The 22,628-nt window shown below is 39.6% G+C and overlaps 2 protein-coding genes across 2 annotated transcripts in view; both read left to right on the top strand.

Annotated features, from left to right (window-relative positions):
- Window positions 1-4,133, top strand: part of Alr (Evr1_Alr domain-containing protein Alr) — a 156,501-nt gene extending 152,368 nt beyond the window's left edge. The window contains exon 5 of the transcript XR_010859771.2: window positions 4,035-4,133. The gene's annotated coding sequence lies outside the window, so the exon portion shown is untranslated. The remainder of the gene's footprint in view (window positions 1-4,034) is intronic.
- LOC137496883 (leucine-rich repeat-containing protein 70-like) overlaps window positions 357-22,628 on the top strand; it is a 129,720-nt gene continuing 107,448 nt past the window's right edge. The window contains exon 1 of the mRNA XM_067145037.2: window positions 357-499. The gene's annotated coding sequence lies outside the window, so the exon portion shown is untranslated. The remainder of the gene's footprint in view (window positions 500-22,628) is intronic.

Here is a 22,628-nt window from a genome sequence, read left to right as displayed (position 1 = left end):
GTACTGCCCAAATAGAGGAATTGATTGACCTACCAGAATTTATCTTGCAATTATGCTATATAGATCAAGTAGAATATATATATGTATTTCATAAATAATGACATCTTTAAGTTTTTCACTAGGAATGTGCATTTCTTTTATTACTTCACCTTATATTTGATCTTTCTCTGGCTGTTATGTACATTATTAAACTTCTTGGCTGTCTTCTGGCTCTTACTTCTTTATCGCTCTATGCACATTTGTTGCCAATCTGCAGGAGATATGTGCTCTTGACTGGTGGTTAAGATAAGGTGATAAAGTTGTGGCCCACTTCCTGCTAGGCCAGTAGAACAGCTTTGACTGTACGGGAGGTACACTGTTGTGCAGTATAGGATTCTTTTCTGTTGGTATCGATTAGCAGAACTCTGTGCGTGACATATTTTTTTGCAATTAATGTTGAATGGAAGTTCTGTTATGGTTGTGTGTTAGATCTGTTACCACCATCATCTGTGCATTTCAGGTGGGTTCCAGAGATATGTAGCAATATGAACTAAATATATCTGAATAATCTGGAAAATTAACTTAATTTGATGATAAAATTGTAATGATGACAGATACGTGAAGTTTACTGAAAACCAGCATTTTCTTAGTTATACAGTTCTTCTTCTGGTTTCTATCTGTTCCGGATGTTGGCAGCCATCTTGGCTGTGCTCGTCCTGTCACTTGCAGCTCGAAAAAGCTCTGTAGATGTTTTAGAGGTCCACGTTGTGATGTTCTTAAGCCAGGATATTCTTTTTTGGCCAACACTTCTTTTTCCTGGAATTTTTCCTTGCTGGATGGTCTGAAGGAGATTGTATCTACTGTTGTTCTGCATGATGTGTCCCAGGTACTGGATCTTTCTTGCTTTTATGGTGGTCAATACTTATTTCTCTTTCTTCATTCTTCGTAGAATCTCAACATTTGTGACATGCGATGTCCACGGTATTCTTAACATTCTTCTATATAGCCACATCTCTTAAGCCTCCAGGCATTTACCCAATGATTCTGTCACAGTCCATGTTTCAACAGCATAGAAGAGAGTGGAGAACACACAACAGCGTAGAAGTCTGATCTTCGTCGACATTTCGAACCCGTGATTCTTAAACAGATTGCTCATCTTTTTGAAAAAAGCCCTGGCTTTTCCATTTTGGGTCTTCACCTTATCAGAAAGATCCCACTGGTCATTTATGGTGGTACCAAGACACGTGTATTTATGAACTTGTTCAATGTCGTTCTGGCCTATCTTAAGATGACATGCAAGAACCCTGTTTTTGCTAGTTATCATTGTTTGTGTTTTTTGAGTGTTGACATCTAGACCATATTCAGAGCTCTTTTGTGTAAGTCTATCTACAAGGTACTGTAAACTATCCTCACTATCAGAAAAGATGACTGTGTCATCAGCATATCGGGGGTGTTGTTGATATATTTGCCATTTAAGAGCACTCCCATCTCCACTTCATCAAGAGCTTCTTCCTTAAAGATGCGTTCTGAATAGATGTTGAAAATCAGTGGGGATAAATTACAACCCTGCCTTACACCTTGTAGAATGTCTATGTCCTCCGTATTTTCTCTGTCGAGCCTCACAGAAGTCAACTGGTTCCAATATAAGTTTACTATTATACGCAGGTCCTCATCATCCAAACCAATGCTTTTTAAGATTTCAACGATCTTCTGGTGTTTTACTCTGTCGAAAGCCTTCTGGTAATCAATAAAACAGGCATAAATGTCGCAATTAACATCTCTGCACCTTTGAAACAGCACCTGGATACAAAAGAGTGCTTCACGCGTACCAAACTTGTTTCTGAAACCAAATTGTGTAGGAGAAATTTGATCTTCACATATCTTGTATATTCTTCTGTGAATGATCCTCAGAAATATCTTTAGTAAGTGACTCATGAGGCTGATGGTGTTGTACTCACCACATGTTTTAGCTCCGGGTTTTTTGGGCAGTGTAATAAATTCTGATTTAAGCCAATCCTGTGGAATGCAACCAGAGTCGTAGATGTCATTGAATAATGCAGTCAACCATGTTAAATTATCTTTACAGAGAAGCTGTAGAATTTCGAAATTTGCATTGTCGTGGCCAGGTGATTTACCATCTTTCATTCCACTTATCACAGTTTGTACTTCTTCCCTCAGAATTCTAGGTCCTGTTTCGCAGTTTACTTCAGGAGGTTCAGGATGATTGTCATAAAAGAGTTGTTCTACGTATGTTTTCCATGTGTATATTAGCTCCTCTTGTCCAACGATTATTTTCCCTTCACTATTCACCAACCTGTTCCCTGTTCTTGATTTGTATTTCCCAGTCACCTCTCTGATTTTTCGGTGAACATTGAAACTGTCATGCTTCAGTTGTAATTTCTCTGTTTCATTGCATTGTTCCTGTATTTCTCTTTCCTTAGCTTCTCACATCCGTTTCCTGATCTCCTTGTTGATATTCTTGTATTCATCAGGGATACTTTTCACGGACTCCTGCATTTTCTCTTATGGAAGGTTCTTTCAATTTTCGGATATCATACATTTTGACTCTTTTCTTCTGAATTCTTTTCATTCTGATTTTGAAGACACCAACTAGGGGAACGTGGTCTGAGTTAATGTCGGCACCTGGATGTGTTTTCATTGAAACACAGCTATTTCTATACCTTTGATTTATGAAGACATAATCAGTCTGATTCCGGGTAATATTTTCATCTGAATCTCCTGGGGATTTCCAGGTATAGAGACGTCTGGGTGGTAGTGTGAAGAATGTGTTAGTTATACAGTTAATTGTTGAAAATCCTATATTTTTAGCTTAAAACTGCTAAAATCTGGATTAGACCAATCCCCACTGTCAATTTTTTTTTTTCCTAGTTGCTTTACGTCGCACCGACACAGATAGGTCTTATGGCGACGATGGGACAGGGAAAGGCTAGGAATGGGAAGGAAGCGGCCGTGGCCTTAATTAAGGTACAGCCCCAGCATTTGCCTGGTGTGAAAATGGGAAACCACGGAAAACCATTTTCAGGGCTGCCGACAGTGGGGTTCGAACCTACTATTTCCCGAATACTGGATACTAGCTGCACTTAAGCGACTGCAGCTATCAAGCTCGGTCAAGAATTATCTGCCTTGTGCCAATGAGCTGAGCGTTGTCACACCAGGGACCTGTGGGATGCCCATGTTATGTTACCATCCCTGTTACCTGCATAAAATAAATGCTAAATTCTCTCATCATTCTAAGCTAGATATTTCTACACAAGATGTTACCAAAACGACAACACAGCCAAACCCATGTGAAGAAAGTCATTTTAAACTGTGGAAGCTCGAATTTAATATTATTTATTTATTATCTTGCATGTATCTCCTTATCATTTAATGTGCCCTGCTACATTATTTCCAAGACTTCTGCATATGTGTCTAATGTCACTATCAAAGAGAACTACAAAATATGTACTCTCTGAGAATAGTACTTATGAAATTGGTAATAAGTTTCTAAGTTGAATCTTTATAAGTATCTTATGGAATAAGCCTGGGCCTTGAATATAGTTTCCAAATTATTTGCTGAGCAGGGTTAATGTAAGGGCCAACCCCCACATGTCATTCTGTGTGATTTTCTTACAAGTATCTGACATTTCAAATATTGCAGTTTTTTTGTTTTAAAGTCATAATTAGATACCCGTTACTTTTCTTTCTTTCTCAAGATGACTGATCTACGCTAACTAAGCCCGAGGTAATCATTTTCCTTGTACAGCTAAACTTGACTATGTTACTGTTCTGCCTGCCTTGTCTTATATTTTTTCTTCCTTGGACATGTGAGTCCTGAGGACATCCTTGGAACATGTGGAATGTGGCTCTTGCCCAACTGTCAGTTTAGAATTTTCCATAACTGGAGGGTGCTGTGTTTATGAATTATGAATTGAAACAAGAAACACTTGAATAATATGAATTTAGGAGGTTGCAGACTTAGCAAATTTTGTATGCGTATAATTCATAAATTACCATTATGCAAGATAAAATATTAAAGCACATGTTCTCTCCAGTTACAGGATGTAGTTGACTAGCTGCCTGGGGAGACTATTTGGGGTTGAGTATAGATATACAAGTGGCCTTGATAAAGAATGTACCAAATGTTGGCGATAAAGAATGTATTTAAAATGTTGGCTACTGGTACGTGAAGTACTTTGAATGACAAACCCAGGTGAAGAAAGTCAATTTAATTCAACCAACTATGGAAGTTTGAATTTAATATAATATATTATTTTTAATGTATGCACTTATCATTTAATATGCTCTGCTGCATTATTTCCAAGACTTCTGCATGTGTGTCTAATGGTTTGATGCCATATTTCTCGACATTTTACTGTAATCCCAGTTCAATACGGAACAGAATGAAGTTTCTGACTTTCAATATTTATGCTAAACATTAATGATTTTTCCTTTTGTTTTCTTTCAAGATTATAATTATCGAATTATAATTTGCAGTATGTCTGATAATAACAGTTTTACGGTGTCTGTTTTGATTTATGTACGCTTTTAATGGCAGACCCAATCTGTGCAGTACTTCGGATTGATGTTTGTAAAACTGAAAAGAGAAAGAGAGAGAGAGAGAGAGAGAGAGAAGGCTTTTTTTTTTAAACTAATGTGAAACGTGGGAATTCATCTTGTAAAAAATATCAGTAATAGTATGCCCGCCTGGTAACCATGATCATTGAGGCATCAACTCTCATCGTCTGACACTGTGGTTAAACGGTTCGAGTCCCGTTGGTGGGAAAAATTTCACCATCAGAATGTTGGTGGGTAGGGCAGGAGAGATAGTGTTTTATAATTTCTGATCACGGGATCACATGCCAAAGGCCTGGGTTCAATTCCAAACCTCTCTGTAGTGTTCATACGTCACTATTGATCATGATTCGTCCTGTGATCGAGACGCAGACACCTTGGTGTTATTCAACAGGATTAGACTCTACATAATCATCATCAACATATACCCAGATGTGCCGACCACTCATGGGTAGAGGCATGATTTTTTCGCATTAACGATAAACGCGACAAAAAATATTTTGAAGCGATTTTGCGATATCTTTACGAATCATATGTTTCTGCTTAAGAAAATATGGATATTGTGTTCGCGAATTAAAACGATAAGGCCATTTTAAAGCGAAATTCAATTATTTCGCGATACGCGCGATATTACAACGAAATCTGTAGTGAATAACGAACTTTACATTTTGTCCCAAGATTATGTATGAAAAGAAAAGGAAGAGCGAAAAAAGATTCATCAACAGATTAATGTTCTGGAAAATCTCTTTAAGACATGGCATCAAAGAAAAGGGATTGGCTCCAGGTTTCTTACCAAACGAAATGTTTGGAATGTTGTTCTTGTGATGGCTGGTAATCCACCCCAGTCTGTCTCTTCACGGCACTGTGCAATCCTGGAATCCCTAATGACGTCTACAAGCAGCACAACTGACTGGTGTATTTCGACTTCGTGGACAGGTAAAATTAAGAAAGTGATCACAGACAGTAGCGAAGATGGGTCGCTCGACAAGTTTTACGGTGCACAGCAGAGCTAAACAGTTTGCGAGTGAAGGTTTATACGTTTCGGAAAGCAATATTTTAATGTGTAACTTTTGTAATGTTCGTATCGAGTTGGAGAAAGAAGATACTGTCTCAAAACATTGTTTTAAAAATAAGGAACATTCAGAACGTAAATTTAGCACTCCAACAGTGAAACGGCAGGCAACAATAGAGCTCTCATTAGATATCCAAAAGAAAGCTAAGAGTGAAAAAAATAGAATTTATTCAGGAAACAACAGCGATGCTACTCAAAGCCTACATGCCGCTGGAGAAGGTAGACGACCCTGCAGTTCGGAAATGGCTTCAAAAGTATGTACCAGGTATGTACAGTCTATGAATTAAACCTCCACAATCAAAGATCAGTGATAGTAATTAAACCTTTAATGATTAATTTTAAAATTTCATTAAATCGAAATTAAAGCGATACGGCAATATCTATTTCGCGAAATAACGTGAAAATTAGTATCCTTCTCGCGAAATCGTTCAAAAATTAATGCGAAAAAATCATGCCTCTACTCATGGATATCACATACAAAGTCCTGCACCAGGCAAGCCGAACATGCCCTTGTACACTCTCGACACTAAAAACCATACGCTAAATAAATAACAGTAATATATTATTTTTTATACTTCTGTACCTCCTGTACTAAAGATTAGTCATAAACACTTAGTTCTAAACATGCATTTACTTAAAGAAATTATATTTTCGTACCCCATTGTCGGCAGCCCTGAAGATGGTTTTCCGTGGTCCCATTTTCACACCAGGCAAATGCTGGGTCTATACCTTAATCAAGGCCGCGGCCGATTCCTTCCCACTCCTAGCTCTTTCCTATCCCACCGTCGCCGTAAGACCTCTCTGTGTCGGTGCGACGTAAAACAATTAGCAAAAAAAAAAAAAAAAAAAAAAAAAAAAAAGAAAAATCATATTAATCAGATCAAGAGTTTGCACTGTGATAAATCGTCGTTTGCCAAGAATATTCAGATACTGAAGTTGCAATGAGAAGATAACAAAATAAAAATGCAAGAAAGAAATTCTGTCACATAAAACAGGCCTGTTTTAAATGGTGCTATAAATAGTACTTCTGGTTTGCTACCAATGTTGAAAGTAGTTTTCTTTAGGGTCGTTAGAGGCGTGGCGCATCGTCACTGACTATCACGAAGGTGGCCGCAGTTTGAATTTTGTCCAATGCACGATGCATTTTTGAGAAACTTAATTGTGTTTCGGAATTTACGTAAAACTGGAGATCCCCTGACTACGATCTCGATATCAGCAGTCACATGAAACTACAAGCTAGCTTCTTGCTTTTTAGGGGGTAGGGTTTATAAAATATATTCAAACCCTGTTCTTTGATTTCTGAGCCAACGGCGTAGCCACACCAGATCCCATGAGACCTCACAAGTTGAGAAACATCGGGCGTGGTCACTACTTGAATGGTATTCAGTGTTGCTGTTGGCTAGAAGAGAAGCAGAAAGGAACTGGCCATCCTTCTGCAAGTAAATTCCGGCTCAGGATGCCTGATCATTCACCCTTGGCTTAGATGAGGGACTGATTTTAGTAGGTCGCCAGTGTTCAGGTTTGAAGAAGACGATTGATTGATTGATTGATTGATTGATTGATTGATTGATTGATTGATTGATTGATTGATTGATTGATTGATTGATTGATTGATTGATTGATTGACTTCTCAGTAGTGCAATTTCTTCTGGCAGCTGGTCACTCCTGTGATCTTTTAGTTACGGTACTTTCTGCACATGAGTTGTGTTTCTTAGTTGTGAGCATACAGGAATCTTGGACACGTTTGTTTGTGAAGTTCTCTGTGTCATTAAATTACACTTTTGAAGAATGACCCTCTCATTAGAGTGGGCGACGTCCTGCGTGGGGAGTAATATGCGAAGATCAGAATGTCGGCTATTCGGCCACGAAGACTGCTTTATAATGTGTGTGTATTGAAAATTGTTATTTAGGGTTTTCAAGGTTTGTCGCTGCGTAGTCTACGTTTGTAAAATGTAACATATTCTTCCTCCTCATCTTTTTTTTTTTTTTTTTTTTTTTTTTTTTTTTTTTTTTTTTTTTTTTTTTTTTTTTTTCTAGTTTATTGAGGGTCGACACTTGATGTTGATTTGGCCTAGTTTTACGGTCACCAACTCTTTGTGGAGGATGAGTTATTCTATGTTTCTGTGATTGTTGGTAATGTAGATTGTTGAACATGCATGAAGGCGAAGACAAGCACCCAGTCCCTGACCGAGAGAATTAACTGTACGCTTTTAAATCCCCAACATGGCCGGGAATGAACCTGGAGCACTCTGAACTCATGGCCAGACGTGACCATCCATCCAAGAAGCTGGATATTGAGATCATAATCATCCGTTCATGTATTGGGCTATGTGTCCGTTACGGTCTTGCATTGTCGCGCCACCTCTCCATCGACGTCGTACAGATCTTTTTCCCCTGGGTCGATATCGGAGAATCTCATTTGGCAATCTTCCAGGTTCCATCCTTTGTATATGACGTTTCCAGTTTTCCTGATAACTGTAGATGTAGTCATTTACTGTATTTTCAGTTCTTTTAGCACATGTATCATACGATAATAAATTGTCAGTTGTGAAACAACAGAGGTGTGAATGTGACTAACGTTAGATTATTTTCGTCCTCTAGCTGTATTACCTGAATAATTTTAATTCAGATGCTAGTTTAATTCTGCCATACTTCGTTAATTTTCTGGAAATGTAAATAGGAACGTTCTGGGTAGTGTATGTTAGGTATGCGCATTAGTTCTTAAGAGAACACCAACACGCGGCTGCAGTATACGCTGTAGGATGACGGTGTATTTGCGCAGTTCTGGCTATTTATGCGGTGTGTCATTCTGAAATATGCTATGATTTGAAAGCACAACAATGGAAGGGGGTGTTAGTCTCTTTTTCATATTTCTTCCGCTATTATTTGAATTAATTTAACTATTTTACTACGCCATGAATAGTAATAAAATAGTAATGTTATTGGCTTTACGTACCACCAACTACTTTTACGGTTTTCGGAGACGCCGAGGTACCGGAATTTAGTTCCGGAGGAGTTCTTTTCCGTGCCTGTAAATCTACCGAGACGAGGCTGACGTATTTGAGCACCTTTAAGTACCACCGGGCTAAGCCGGGATCGAACCTGTCAAGTTGGAGTCAGAAGGCCAGTCTCCTCAACCGTCTGAGCCACTCAGCCCGGCAGTAATAAAATACCCAGGTAATGACCGACATGTTCTCTTGAAAGAGTTAATAACTGTTACTCTTCATTTACACACGACACTACCAGTCACCACAAAAACACGTAACAGTAGAATTGGCGTCAGGAGGGGCATCCGGCCATAAAACGGTCAAATCTACATCAAGTGCCGACGTCAATAAGAAATTGGGGAAACGCCAAGAAGAAAAAGAAGACTGAGATATTAATCTACTTTTTCTTCTTGTTAGTGGAGGACATTCTATTTGTAAGGGTGGAGAAGGAGGGGAATATAAAGGATTATGTATGTCAAAGTTCGCGAGTGTTATCATCGATCGCAGCGTTTGGAAAGGTTAATGATAAAGCTTCGTTTATAGGCTATTTTGGGAGAGATGGTTCGAGGACATTTCTGAAACTGCCTCTTGGTGGTGCACCACGGTAGTGTTAAGTTTAGGAAAAGGATACACGAGAAATGATTAACCCATTATTCTAAAGCTGGAGGTATAGTTTAGAAACGTGCAGAATATTGGATACACCCATTTTTCGTCTTTTCTTCTTCAAACATCCTCATCCCTCTCTATTCGCATGCCATGATTAATTTCTGAGACTTAGACCTTTCACTTTTGAACCATCCTCATTTAGTCTGTAAATCAATATAATTTTACCGTGGCTAATCTTTGTGTGTAATATTTCAGTAACAGTCCGGCTCCATGGCTAATAGTGGTTAGCGTGCTGGCCTTTGGCCACAGGAGTCCCGGGTTCGATTCCCGGCGGGGTCGGGAATTTTAACCATAATTGGTTAATTTCGCTGACACGGGGGCTGGGTGTATGTGTCGTATTCATCATCATTTCATCCTCATCACGACGCGCAGGTCACCTACGGGTATCAAACCAAAAGACCTGCATCTGGCGAGCCGAACTTGTCCTTGGACACTCCCGGCACTAAAAGCCATACGCCTTTTCATTTTTCATTTCATTTCATTTCATTTCATTTCATTTCAGTAACAAGTAAAACTAGTTGACACCATCACCTCATGTAAAGTGTGATTGAGAATGTTCCTATATCTTGTTTTGTACTTCGCACATTCTGGGCGATATGATTGAGATTTGTTTATTAGCATAGGCCTAATGAATGCATACACATTAAGTTGTCACTGCTCTATTTCCGGATGTAAATGTACATTTGAAATCAACCCACTCCTCAGACCTCGTTTAAGTCGTTATTTTTTGGTAAGTTTTTTTTCTTGGTTGTAATACTTGTACAGTTACGAGCATACATAATCTATGTATGAAATTGAGGAGTAGAATAATGGTGAAAATCTACTCTTTAGATCTTCTTTCCCCTTACGCACCTAAATGCAATGTTTCTGTCATCTTGAAGTTATTCTGGTTTTGTATAATTTAATTTGTAGTTTTGAAATCAATTTTAGTATTTGGAAGCATTTCTCAAAATGTATAACATGAACTCTGTTCTCGCCTATATGCCTAATCTAAATTCGTTTATCACAAATTTGAAGACAGTACGATATCTTCATTTAAGTCGAAAGGTCGTTATGTAGAAGTGTTGTAACCTACCGGTCCCTCGTTAAATAATGTACATGACGGAGTAACATCCGTCTTGTCAGGAATATCGCATCCAACAGTTACAAATTGCATCCTCATCCATCATCATATCTCATGAGATACAGACGGTATATAGTTCGCATAACTGACCATACTGTGTATTATCAAAGTGGTTTGTTTCGCACCAAGTATCTGTATTTGCCGAAATATGCAAACTGTTTTTACAGTTCTCGTATACATCGTAATTTCAACGCCCGTTTATGTTGTTCCCGGATTTTCGATACTCTCTTATATGAAAAGGAAGGGTTAAGCAGCCCAGTTCATCACAGCATTCGTGTGCACATTCACCCGGAACGAAAGCTTGCATTCGTGGAATGATGGGTTCGAACTTAAGTGTTGGCAGCTCCGAATATGGTTTTCAGTGGTTTCCCATTTTCACAACAGGAAAATGCTTGGACTGTACCTTGGTTCAGGCCACGGTCGCTTCCTACCCAGTCTAAACTCTTCCCTCTCCCAAAGTCGCCGAAAAGTGTTTAGTGCGACGTTTAACATCTAGCAGACAATAAATCAACACAGCACACTGTTAATTTTTGTAATTTTTTAAAGGGAATTTCTTATATTCTATATGAAAACGTACAACCTGTTTTCCAGTCATTGACCGGGGGCGAAACGCTGGCAACCAGGAATGAGTTAGCTGGAAAATTTACAATGTCCAATAACGGACCATTTATATTGGTATTATAAATTTGCTCATTCGGGACAAATATTTCAGATTTCCTATGGGAATCAACATCTATATCATCTGATGGCCAAGCAGGCATCAATTTTTGTTAATGAGACAAAGTCTCTCATAGTGCCGGGTGTGTCCGAGGACAAGTTCGGCTCGCCAGATGCAGGACTTTTTTTTCATTTGGATGAAATGATGATGAAGAAAACACATACAACCAGCCCCCGTGCCAGCGAAATTAACCAATTATGGTTAAAATTCCCGACCCTGCCGGGAATGGAACCCGGGACCCCAGCACGCTAACTATTTAGCCATGGAGGCAGACACTTCACAGGAGTGAAGCGTTCATTTTGAACGACTTATTCACGAGCTACCTATCACCAAGCATATGTATGAGTAATATGCGAATGCATTTTGCAGTTACGATATGCCGCATTCGCTGAAGAAGCTTACTATTGTAAATATAAGAATGTAATACTTTTTAACCAGAATATTCCTGAAAATAAATGTAGGCTGGTGTGTAGCGTGGTTGGCTAGATTCCGTCTTCAATTCCCAAGTGCAGGATCGAATATTAGCGAAATCATTTGACATTTGAGAGTAATTAAATGCGAGAGCAGCACGTAAAGGAACTTCCCTTCACAGCAAAATTCCTGTGCCTCAGGGTTTGCAAAACAGAAGATATATTAAAGACATACAAGGTAAAAGGTGGCCAGATATAGCCCTGGCGTTTTAGACAATGATTTGGTATTTTACTTACGATTACGGTGAGTGTTACCCCTCGAATTGAACCGTAGGGGCTCTTAACTTGGGAGCGTGGGTTGGCGACCATGGGGCCTTTAGCTGAGTCCTGGGATTGCTTGTCCCAGTCTCCTCACATTCGTCTATCCTATTCCACCTCCCTTGGTCAACTTTTATTCTTTTCCGACCCTGACGGTTTTAGGCATCGAGGCCTAGGGGGTCTTTCATTTTTACGCCTTCGTGGTCCTTGTCTTTCTTTGGCCCTTCATTTTTCGAGGTGTCGGATCGCTGCCATTTTTTCTCTCTGATTAATGTTAATAGAGGATGGTTGCCTAGTTGCACTTCCTCTTAAACCAATAATCACCACCACCACCACCTTCTAATGAAATACCATTCTGTAATGTTCAATTGAGAAAGATGGAAGTTAATCGGTACTGTCAATTTATTGGTATTGTAACAGGAACGCCCGTACTTCAGTATATCGGAGAGCATGAGGAACGACAAGGCGTGTACGGCCCATGCTAAGAGAGTAAGAGAGAAGGGTAGTGAAAGAAAAATTCATGATTAAGTGGATCCTTCAGTTTATTCAATAAAATAGGCAAATAATTATGTCACCTTTTATAGCTGAATTGTAGATTTGTCCCTGAGGGCGTGAAGAGGACGTTGTCCCGCGGCGGCTGCGTCGTCTTGCGGTCGGCGTCGGCGTTGTCTTCCGTCGTTGGTGTTTGTATTAGTGTTGATGACTCGAACCAGAGGCAGGAACGGGGAAATGTGGAGCTTCCACATTTGACGTCATGGGGTACTGGTGTGACACTTCCCTATGGCGAAGCACGCCGAAATAGTTCCCACAGCAGCAAGGATAAAGTTAGAGTCACAGTTCGTATTTGAAATAATACGCAAATGAAACAATCTAGGACCTTCCGAGGTGCGGTGATCAAGCACTTCATAAAGAAAATCGAGTACAGTCTCTGCACTGTACTCCACCAGCATAATACATTTGTTGAAATAAATGACAGTCCAAGTTCCAGTACGTCGTGATTTTCAGATTATCACTGGCACTTAAGATCATAATGCAACACAGTTCAACGGATAGACACAATTAATGCAAGAACACAGTTTTAAACGAATTCAAAGCTGGCACAGTTTATGTGAGAACACAGTCTTTAAATGAATTCAAGCTGGCGAGAACACAGTCTTTAAACGAATTCAAAGCTGACACAATTAATGCAAGAACACAGTTTTAAACGAATTCAAAGCTGGCACAGTTTATGTGAGAACACAGTCTTTAAATGAATTCAAGCTGGCGAGAACACAGTCTTTAAACGAATTCAAGGCTGACACAATTAATGCAAGAACACAGTTTTAAACGAATTCAAAGCTGGCACAGTTTATGTGAGAACACAGGCTTTAAATGAATTCAAGCTGGCGAGAACACAGTCTTTAAACGAATTCAAGGCTGACACAATTAATGCAAGAACACAGTTTTAAACGAATTCAAAGCTGGCACAGTTTATGTGAGAACACAGTCTTTAAATGAATTCAAGCTGGCGAGAACACAGTCTTTAAACGAATTCAAGGCTGACACAATTAATGCAAGAACACAGTTTTAAACGAATTCAAAGCTGGCACAGTTTATGTGAGAACACAGTCTTTAAATGAATTCAAGCTGGCGAGAACACAGTCTTTAAACGAATTCAAAGCTGACACAATTAATGCAAGAACACAGTTTTAAACGAATTCAAAGCTGGCACAGTTTATGTGAGAACACAGTCTTTAAATGAATTCAAGCTGGCGAGAACACAGTCTTTAAACGAATTCAAAGCTGACACAATTAATGCAAGAACACAGTTTTAAACGAATTCAAAGCTGGCACAGTTTATGTGAGAACACAGTCTTTAAATGAATTCAAGCTGGCGAGAACACAGTCTTTAAACGAATTCAAAGTTGACACAATTAATGCAAGAACACAGTTTTAAACGAATTCAAATATACAGCCGGACCGAGAGACGAATTATGTCGCGACGTGCTTACTTGCACACACTCGCTGACTCACGGCTTACTGCCGACTCACTCCACTCTCTGCCTTCAGCACACTGCCGTCGCATACCGCACACTCTCTTTCTGCTTTACTGCAGGCTCTCTGCTTACATTCTGCCTTACCCCAGGCTGGCGACTCGCTTATATTTCGTTCATGCAGCAATGGAACACGAAGGAACCTTCTGCGTGACGTCGCTTGTCCTTGGCCGGTGTTCTGGAACGTCGCGAACTTGCTCGCAGTTCCCATTATGCCTGTGCGCTCGGCGCAAGTTTTAAATGCTTACGGCCGGGTGTTAGCGAGCTTCTCTTAATAAAAGAATGAAACGTGAATGCTCGTAGGGTGTTACCGTTTCATCTCCCCCCCTGCTCGGGAAAAAGAAAATTGCTGGGCGATTTTCTTTTCGCTCATTTCCTAGTAAAGTATTTCTAAAACTTGAACAGTCTTCTCACTATAGCCAGAGGATTAATGTAAGGTGTGACGCATTTTGATATGATTCCATCATTCTCCATCTGTTTAATGATGACCCGTGCTTCTTCCAAGTACTTCATGGGTATCGGATAAGGCCGTTTCTTATAAGGTGATGTGTCAGTAACATCTAAGTGGTGCTTGAAACCCTTAATGACTCCAGGTTTCTCAGAAAATACATCTGGAAACTTCTTAAAAAGCTCTTGGATTGCCTTTATTACTTTATCATCATCGTAATCTGGGCTTTCAGCTACATTGGCGTAAAGCGTGAAGTTGTAGTGGTCCTCGTTAAACTCATCATCGATAATGGACGCCATCTGGTCCTCTACGGGTCCCACTTCCTCGGGTCGCCCCTCTTCGTGGACGCTTTCTTCGACAGGCGGAGCCTCGCTCATCTTGCCTTCTACTATGCCCACCGGGGTCTCACATTCCGGATTCTTCACGTCATTATAAGTAACCAACTGTAGCCCTACAGATTCGACGTGGAAAAATTTAATCACATTAGCGGGATAATCAATGATTCCCCCATGTTGAATGAGAAAGTCTGATCCAAGAATTAAGTCAAATTTCATTTGCGTCAAGATCAAAAATAGATGTTGGAACTTAACACCACCAATTTCTAACTCAAGAAACGCTTGGAATTTGCATTTAATAGCTTTGTCAGGAACTATGCCTTTAACCTTAACTTGAGCAACCGGCAAGATGGAGATGTAGGTCGTCTCCTGCGCCACATCTATTAATTTCTGCGAAATTAGTGAGGCTTGCGATCCCGAGTCTACTAGAGAGTGGACAATCATATTGCCTAACTTAATGATACTGATCGGTAAGCCGCGTTGTATCTGAGGCTGTCGTGGTGTTGAATCCTCATATAGTAAATCTGCATCCTCTAAATACCAATGGTTAATGAGTGCGCTACATACTACTTCTCCTCCCCCCGGGTTTTCAGGCAGTCTCTTTATTGCTTCGACAAAGTTTTTTTTTTGTACCCGTAGCTCTTGGATCCATTTCCGTTCTCTCATTTCTTCTCTGTATCTCTGCCTGGTATTCCAAAGAAGCTGCTCCAGGTAAACCCTCTTCCCTGTTCTTATTCCTTACATATTCCGTAGTCTCTCTCCAACGTTTCTCCAATTCTTCCCGCTGGGAGTTCCTATTATCATTGGGTTGATTAGCTGCCTGCCTCCATGAAGGTCCAGGTTGAAACTTAGCCCTCCCTTCGTAGGGGCGATTCCTAGATCTTCTATACCGAAACGGAATATCTCGGCGAGTTTCTCTTTCTTCTCGCGGTTCTGGATTTACTTGAACTGGAGTTTTCATTTCCGTAAAGTTGGTTGTAGTTTCTTTGGTTCGACCTGCTTTTGCTGCGCTCTGAGTGTGCGCAGTATCGAGTTTCCTCAGGACATCATCGAGCTGCTCCAAGTCCTGGACGTTTGCTGCCACCAATATTTCCTGAACATTTGGTGGAAATTGCAGCGTTATGACCTGAATAAGTTCTTGCTCCGGTAAAGGAGGGTCGAAAAACTGCATCTTTTTAAGCTGAGATATGAGATAATCTGAATATCGCGAGGAATTGACGGACGTGTTATACTTTCTAGAGTATAATTGAAGTTTTATCAGGTGCTGAGCCTCAGCACTCCAAAATCGTCTAAGTAAGGCTTCCTTAAATTCTTCGTAAGTGTTAATACTGAATTTAAAAGCGGTAAACCACATTAACGCCTTGCCTTCTAACAATCGAGATGCTATTCGTAAACGACGGTCGGTCTTAACGTGATTTTCTTGAAAGAATTCTTCGAGGTTGAGGAGAAACTCCTTAGCAGTATACTCCTCCTTCCCCGAAAATTTGGCTGGTTTTTCCTCAGTTATTTTAAAAACTGTGGAAACATTCATGGATTCTCCACTAGTGTTGTGAAGGCTAGATGATGAAACATCCTGTTCGATTTGCGATACTTTGCTGTTGAGAGCTTCTATATCTCCTTGGAGTTCAAGTTTTAGGGTTTTAATTTTCCCCTGTACGGAATTCTCAATTTCCTTGACCTCCTTCTCTATGTCGGTCTTGACTTCTGCTACATCGCGACAGATACGAGTAATCTGCGTGTGAGCATTATCTAACTGAGTCTTGACACGTTTATCGGCCTCCTCTTGCTGACTTTTCAGAAGAGTAATTTAGTTTCCCAACTTCATGAAATTATTTTTAACAGATTCATGAAGTTTGTCTTGAATAGACGCGATTTTAGTTTGCGCAAGAGATAATTGAGCATGGGACTCTTGAAATTCTTCCTTTAAGCTTTCTACTTCTTTAAGGACTTCCTGAGAAGAAGACGGGAAAGCAAGTTTTAAGTCCTCCGCCACTTGTGATTTTATGTCTTGCTTAATGGTTTCTAAGTCACGTGTTAATCTTTCATTTATTTCCGTAAACTTAGAATCCATTCTTTTGTTAGATTCTTTAAATCTTTTTTCAATTTCGGCACCTGCACTATTGAGCCTACGTTCCAAATTATTATTAACTTCTGCAAATTTTTGATCAACAGATTCTGTCAATTTTACAATGTTGGCATCATTAGCTTCCCTTAGTTGAGTGATACTACGGTTAGTTGCTTCATTAGCCTCCCTAAGTTGACCTATACTAGCCTTAGTGGCTTCCAGGGTCGCGTTAGATTCTTTAAGTTGAGCTCCTAAAGTATTGTTAGATTCTGCAATCCTACGCCCGAGATTAGCGTTACTTTCCGTAATCCTGTCATTTAGACTGATTTTTAAAGCCTCAATGGCAGCTAGTATATTTTCCATATTAATGTCGTTATTTTCACAAAATGCAGAAAATACAATCATTCACCTCATACGTAAAATCACCATTATTGTCCAATGGTAAAGTTCAAAATTTCACCAACACAAAATATCAAACACTTGTGCATAAAATTAAATGTCACCATTATTGTCCAATGGTAAAGTTCAAAAATTTCACCAACACAAAATATCAAACACTTGTGCATAAAATTAAATGTCACCATTATTGTCCAATGGTAAAGTTCAAAATTTCACCAACACAAAATATCAAACACTTGTGCATAAAATTAAATGTCACCATTATTGTCCAATGGTAAAGTTCAAAATTTCACCAACACAAAATATCAAACACTTGTGCATAAAATTAAATGTCACCATTATTGTCCAATGGTAAAGTTCAAAATTTCACCAACATAAATATCAAAATTTATATAAGCCTGTGCATGAATATTATGCCTGAAATGTTTTACATAGCAAGAGAAAGAGAAAAATAATCACTTGTGCCATAAACTTGATCAGAGTTCTGTGCCAAAAGTTTAAAATTTCGTCAAAGTCATTGAATTGAACTTCGTAAAATTTTAACATATTCACTGAACTGGAATTAACGTACGTACTATGCACTTTTATTTGAATTGGTAAGTTAAGATATCACTGATTTCAAAGTTAATTTTTATCACTTTACTCTCTTTAATCTGGCCCCAACGTCACGGGTGCCACTATTCACTACCTTCTCTCTGTAACAGGAACGCCCGTACTTCAGTATATCGGAGAGCATGAGGAACGACAAGGCGTGTACGGCCCATGCTAAGAGAGTAAGAGAGAAGGGTAGTGAAAGAAAAATTCATGATTAAGTGGATCCTTCAGTTTATTCAATAAAATAGGCAAATAATTATGTCACCTTTTATAGCTGAATTGTAGATTTGTCCCTGAGGGCGTGAAGAGGACGTTGTCCCGCGGCGGCTGCGTCGTCTTGCGGTCGGCGTCGGCGTTGTCTTCCGTCGTTGGTGTTTGTATTAGTGTTGATGACTCGAACCAGAGGCAGGAACGGGGAAATGTGGAGCTTCCACATTTGACGTCATGGGGTACTGGTGTGACACTTCCCTATGGCGAAGCACGCCGAAATAGTTCCCACAGCAGCAAGGATAAAGTTAGAGTCACAGTTCGTATTTGAAATAATACGCAAATGAAACAATCTAGGACCTTCCGAGGTGCGGTGATCAAGCACTTCATAAAGAAAATCGAGTACAGTCTCTGCACTGTACTCCACCAGCATAATACATTTGTTGAAATAAATGACAGTCCAAGTTCCAGTACGTCGTGATTTTCAGATTATCACTGGCACTTAAGATCATAATGCAACACAGTTCAACGGATAGACACAATTAATGCAAGAACACAGTTTTAAACGAATTCAAAGCTGGCACAGTTTATGTGAGAACACAGTCTTTAAATGAATTCAAGCTGGCGAGAACACAGTCTTTAAACGAATTCAAAGCTGACACAATTAATGCAAGAACACAGTTTTAAACGAATTCAAAGCTGGCACAGTTTATGTGAGAACACAGTCTTTAAATGAATTCAAGCTGGCGAGAACACAGTCTTTAAACGAATTCAAGGCTGACACAATTAATGCAAGAACACAGTTTTAAACGAATTCAAAGCTGGCACAGTTTATGTGAGAACACAGGCTTTAAATGAATTCAAGCTGGCGAGAACACAGTCTTTAAACGAATTCAAGGCTGACACAATTAATGCAAGAACACAGTTTTAAACGAATTCAAAGCTGGCACAGTTTATGTGAGAACACAGTCTTTAAATGAATTCAAGCTGGCGAGAACACAGTCTTTAAACGAATTCAAGGCTGACACAATTAATGCAAGAACACAGTTTTAAACGAATTCAAAGCTGGCACAGTTTATGTGAGAACACAGTCTTTAAATGAATTCAAGCTGGCGAGAACACAGTCTTTAAACGAATTCAAGGCTGACACAATTAATGCAAGAACACAGTTTTAAACGAATTCAAAGCTGGCACAGTTTATGTGAGAACACAGTCTTTAAATGAATTCAAGCTGGCGAGAACACAGTCTTTAAACGAATTCAAAGCTGACACAATTAATGCAAGAACACAGTTTTAAACGAATTCAAAGCTGGCACAGTTTATGTGAGAACACAGTCTTTAAATGAATTCAAGCTGGCGAGAACACAGTCTTTAAACGAATTCAAAGTTGACACAATTAATGCAAGAACACAGTTTTAAACGAATTCAAATATACAGCCGGACCGAGAGACGAATTATGTCGCGACGTGCTTACTTGCACACACTCGCTGACTCACGGCTTACTGCCGACTCACTCCACTCTCTGCCTTCAGCACACTGCCGTCGCATACCGCACACTCTCTTTCTGCTTTACTGCAGGCTCTCTGCTTACATTCTGCCTTACCCCAGGCTGGCGACTCGCTTATATTTCGTTCATGCAGCAATGGAACACGAAGGAACCTTCTGCGTGACGTCGCTTGTCCTTGGCCGGTGTTCTGGAACGTCGCGAACTTGCTCGCAGTTCCCATTATGCCTGTGCGCTCGGCGCAAGTTTTAAATGCTTACGGCCGGGTGTTAGCGAGCTTCTCTTAATAAAAGAATGAAACGTGAATGCTCGTAGGGTGTTACCGTTTCAGTATATACATATGGAAGCGAGTTTGGAATGCTTTTAGATGTATGCCAAGTTCGCTGTAGTTCCATTCTCATTGCTGTTTGGTTCCATTCTCATTTCTGTTTGGTTAACGGATTAATCCGTCAAGCCTGCGTACACATTTACCAGCACTGATAAGGATATTATCCATGACCTCTGCCTCAAACTAAGAGGATATGTATTTTAGAACCCATTCATACTTAGCAGGTTTCATGTGTTATCCATCTGAATAGATTTGAAACCTATTGTGTAAAAGATGTACGATATTCCCTATCGCCGTAACAAGTTGAGCAAAACCTTCCTAAAACGGTCGCCAGTCCGAAAATATGTCCGTTAGAACAGTGGCTGCTGTATTAATAGGGAAGTGTCTATTTCACCTCATGATTAGCTACAGTAATGCCTACGGTATAGTCAAAGTAACATGCAAATGCACCGACTGGTTAACACCTTATTCAATGTATGTGAATTACTGTAAAACAGCAGAGTACGCATAGCTCCTATACTAAACAATGAAAGTACAGTACAGTCCAGTACGTATATAAAGCAGGTTGTTTTAAAAGTAATACACTGTAGAATTGCAGTTCCTTAATTCACTTGATTTACAATAAAATCTTTGTGTGGTTTACTTTGTAATGTTTCCACATCTGTTTTTATTGGCACACGTTTCAAAAGATGCTAAAAGTTAATTCATATGTGAGACTGTATTCTCACCATGCAGTTAATCTAATAGCGGGGTTAGCAAGAGGCGGGCCGCGAAGCCATAATTTACGGCCCGCCAGGTCTTTAACAAACAAATATTTTAAGAAATGTGACGAAAATTTGCAAAAAAATATTTCATAGCTCGCTCAAAAATGTATTAATTTGTATACTCTTTATACACCCAAGTCAGAACTAATTCATTCTTTAATATTATTTCCTTTTAAAAGTATTAACTTGGTCTGAATAGATTATTTTTATTTAAACATTGTAAAATGTTAACTTCATAGGAAAATGAGCCCTCAAAAATGCCAGTGCTAAACCTCACGGTGGACATTTTATGCAACGTAGCATGCAATGAATACCAAGAAATACTGTAACTGCCATTGATGTAAGAAGCGGTTTCAGTTCCTCGTTCTTCTCTCATTGGTAGACAGTGCCACACACCTCGAAGAAATGTTCAGGGAAGTTCTTCTGGAAGTGCGTTGCTGGGATTTTATGCTCTTGCAACTGTATATCATTGTTCCCTTCACACTACTCCCACTAAATTGTCCTCCTTTAAGTTTTGTTTTGACTACAGTATTAATTTCAGTTTGTCTTTAGGTATTTGTTTTCGTTTTTGTCATTTATGAAATATTAACTCAAATGAATCGACATTGCTTAGTGCTCTCCTTCCAAATTCAATTATGCTGGGTATAGTAGTGCTCATTTTTAATTTCACTCTATTATACAATTGTAAAATAGTGTTTTAAGCAATTGAAATTATTAAACCATTTCAATTGAGCTATGCATGTCATTTCATACTGATACTGTACTTCTATTTGCGGAAACTTATATAAATTGGCGTCTTATTGAAGTGCGGCACGCGATTATGCCTAAGGTTTCCAATTTGCCCCCGAGCCCGTACTAATTGGAAATCCATGATCTAAAACGTGACATAGTGGTTGTATGCTGCGGAGAGCTACAATCCCCTCCTTCAGACATGTCAACGATTTACAGTGTCGCCACTGTCGCTCTCTTAGCCACTTCAGTTTCCTTGGACACAGATGCCCCTTTAAAAGACCATTGACGTCCACTACAGGAATATAAACAAAAATAAAAGATACAATACTGAATAAAAATTAACTGACCTTGACAGTCCTGAAGTGGAGGCTTGCAATCGCCGTCTAAATTATCGAAACATTGAACATCTCAGCGCCGGCGTCGTAAACTGCTCCTGCTGCCTTTGCCAGTGCCTGGAGTTCCTTGATTTGTTCATGACAAGACTGAGTGTATCCCTTTCCACCCCTCAGTCCAGAATTCAAATCCTTGGACTGGTCGGGAATCTGCCGAAGCCGTCTCCTTCCCCTACACCGCGGGCCTTCAAGCAGCAGCGAAAACGGATTAGAAAAACGTAGTTATTCAATGACGGAAAGTAAAGGGAAACAAAATTTAAGGGACTTTCTCAATTAAAAAGAAAAGAAAAAAGTGTGACATTGTCATGAAACCCTCCTTAGATGAGTATATATAAAGTTAGCTTTAAACTGCACGAACACAAAAGAGATGTGATGGTGAAGGTAGTTTGAAGGGCCTAAACGACGTATTTATAGCTCTGTAGTTAGAAGTGGATTACAACATCCACACATTGACGAAAATTATTCAGTACTAGCTGAGGAAGCCTCCGTGGCTCAGGTGGCAGCGCGCCAGCCTCTCACCGCTGGGTTCCGGGGTTCAAATCCCGGTCGCTCCATGTAAGATTTCTGCAGGACAAAGCGGAGGCGGAACAGGTTTTTCTCCGAGTACTCCGGTTTTCCCTGTCATCTTTCATTCCAACAACATTCCCCATTAACATTTCATATGTGAGTTATTAATCATTGCCCCAGAGAAGTGCGACAGGCTTCGGCAGCCGCCACAATTCCTATTCTCGCCGCTAGATGGGGCTTCATTCATTCCATTCCTGACCTGGTCAAATGACTGGAAACAGGCTATGGATTTTCATTATTATTATTATTATTATTATTATTATTATTATTATTATTATTATTATTATTATTGTACCGGGCGGTATACCTCCACGGCGCAAATTCAAATATTGCGCCAGTCGAAACTCTTCTACAGGAGAACGCCTGAACTTTAACAAACTATATTAATCCAATGGTTTCTCTAAAGATGTCA

The sequence above is a fragment of the Anabrus simplex genome, chromosome 4 (genome assembly GCF_040414725.1).
Source record: "Anabrus simplex isolate iqAnaSimp1 chromosome 4, ASM4041472v1, whole genome shotgun sequence".
Classification (NCBI taxonomy): Eukaryota; Metazoa; Arthropoda; class Insecta; order Orthoptera; family Tettigoniidae; genus Anabrus; species Anabrus simplex.
Note: the sequence above shows the minus strand (reverse complement) of the source record. Positions and strands in the feature narration are given on the sequence as shown.